The sequence below is a fragment of the Octopus bimaculoides genome, chromosome 12 (genome assembly GCF_001194135.2).
Source record: "Octopus bimaculoides isolate UCB-OBI-ISO-001 chromosome 12, ASM119413v2, whole genome shotgun sequence".
NCBI classification, from domain to species: Eukaryota; Metazoa; Mollusca; class Cephalopoda; order Octopoda; family Octopodidae; genus Octopus; species Octopus bimaculoides.
In genome coordinates this window covers 40597296-40599795 of record NC_068992.1, presented here as the reverse complement: position 1 = coordinate 40599795, position 2500 = coordinate 40597296, and the positions used below count along the sequence as shown (strand labels likewise).

General features: G+C 40.2%; 1 protein-coding gene across 2 annotated transcripts in view; it reads right to left on the bottom strand.

Moving 5' to 3' along the window:
* Nucleotides 1-2500, bottom strand: part of LOC106872634 (kelch-like protein 10) — a 19597-nt gene that overhangs the window by 14989 nt on the left and 2108 nt on the right. The gene's annotated exons all lie outside the window — the stretch shown is intronic.

Here is a 2500-nt window from a genome sequence, read left to right as displayed (position 1 = left end):
TAAATTAATATAAGTAATATATAAATATATGCATATATACATATATGTACATACCTACATATATATGTATATATACATGCATATATGGGTATAGGACGTCAAAAAAAAAACGTCAACAAAAGGAGAAACGAGAACATAAAAAACAAAAACACAGAAAACGAATTATTTTTCGAACAACGAAAGAAACAAATAGAGAAACGAGACAGGCAACAGAAAGAACATTCCCTTCATCAGTTGTCCTCTTTTTTCTCTACTCCGCGTTATATATATCATCATCCTCAGCATCATCTAGCGTCCGCTTTCCATGCTGACATGGGTTGGACGGTTTGATAGGAGCTGGATAAGCAGAAGACTGCATCACGCTTCAATGTCTGTTTGGCATGAGTTTTACGGCTGGATGCCCTTCCTAACACCAACCATTCCACAGTGTGGACTGAGTGCTTTTTACGTGGAACCATCACTGGCAGGGTCACAAAGTAACTTGCAAGACAAAGATCCTTTGAGAGGGGAAGGGGGCATTGGAGGATGTGACCCTTGTGTCAGATTATTCTTTTTGCCATGCTGTCATGGGTTGGACGATTTGACGAGAACAGAAGAGCTAGAGGACTCCGCCAGGTTCTATGTCTGCTTTTTCATGATTTCTGTGGCTGGATGCCCCCCCCCCCCCTAACGCCAGTCACTTGACAGAGAGTACTGAGTGCTTTTTGCGTGACATTAGCACCGGTGAGGTCGCCAAGTACCTGCAAGATGAAAGCCCTCGAGTGAGCGGAATACAGACTAGAGGAATAAAAAAAATGGCAGAGGGAGAGGAACAGGTGTCTTGCTGAAGAGGTGATTACAGGGCTCGCCCACCTGGAAGGAGAGAGAGGGAAAGAGAGAGAGAGAGAGAGAGAGAGAGAGAGATAGAGAGAAGGGACAAGAGAGAATGAGAGAGAGGAAATAGATGTGAGATCCAGGTACAATGTAGATATGTGAGAGAATGGGATTTTTAAAAAAAGCGGAAAAAAAGATACGTATATATAGGTATATCGTTTATCTTTTACTTTTCTCTTTCATCTTACTGCGGTCATGCTGGGGCATCCACTTGAAGGAATCTATTAGTTGAAAGAATCGAGCCTTGTGTTTATTTTGTTAAAAGCCTGGTGCTGATTTTACCGAACCACTAAGTTACGGAGACCTAAACAAACCAAGATCAGTTGTCAAGCGATGGTGGGGGACAAACACACACACACACACATGCACGCACGCGCGTACACGCACACAAACATGCGCGCGCGCACATACGCACTCATACACACAAATACATTAAAACTGAAATTTAAGTGAAAGTAAAAATTTTTAAAAAGCCTATGAACTCTTATACGAACCCGAGTACTTCCTTATCTAATTACTTAACACAGTCGTCTTATCTAATTCTATAAATTAGCAGTTCTCTTGGAAATTCTAGGGATATTTTGAAAGGATAAAATGGTTTGAAACAAACAGAGAACCATTTGATTATGTATTCCATGGTTTAGTCTCAAACTATCCATTCTTTATAAAGAATTTGATTCTTAAGATGGTATAAAGTCTGCATGGCTAGTACTTAAGATATGGCTCTTGGGAAAGAACATCTTTGAAAACTATATTATCTCTTATACACGTTTCACCTCTTCCACCATGATGTTTGTTATCGATTATTCCTTCTTTTATATTTGTACTAAACATAAGTTTCATAAACTACAAAATATAAATATCCACACTACCACACCTGAAACATACCTGTTATAACTCTTTGTCTCGATTTGAGGGTTACGTGAAGGAATTTAGAATACCAAAACTTATTTCTGAAAATGTGCTAAACACTGATGCTGATCATAGTTTAATCAATAGGCGTAGGAAGGAGTGAAAATAGTAGAAGGAAGTGGGGCCCCATCTAAGTGGCCTTTCAGAAATTGAACCTCCTTACGATACTCCCTGGGGGTTCATGGTATGAAATTCATTGTCATTGCTCTGATTTGGTCGCCAATGGCATTTATTTAGTTTCCAAGATGGCCGAAAAAAATGTCAATATTGACAGACTTTCTGGGAGACCCACAACCAGAATAAATGAGGAAAAACATCGCAGATGTGCATACATCTGTGAGGGGAAATCGTCAAATTACCATCCGTGAGTTACCAAGGGATGTGCAGATTAGTTACGGTTCAGTTCAGTCCATTATCACCGAAGATTTAAGTATGAGACATGTGTCTGCCAAGTTTGTGCCAAAACTGCTTTCAGCTGACCAAAAAGACACTCTGGTTTCAGCTGCCCAAGATCTCCTTGGTTGTGTCGAGAACGATAAACAGGTTTTGAAAACATTGCTTAGGTCTCTGAGCAGGTATCGCCAAGCTTTTGGCAAAATGTGATGCAGATTCTCTCCTCAACTTTCTCTGTCATGATCAATGCGACGATCACACTCTACACACGTTCCTTCTGAGCTCTGCTGTAAACAGCGGAAATGAACTAGAACGTTAAAAC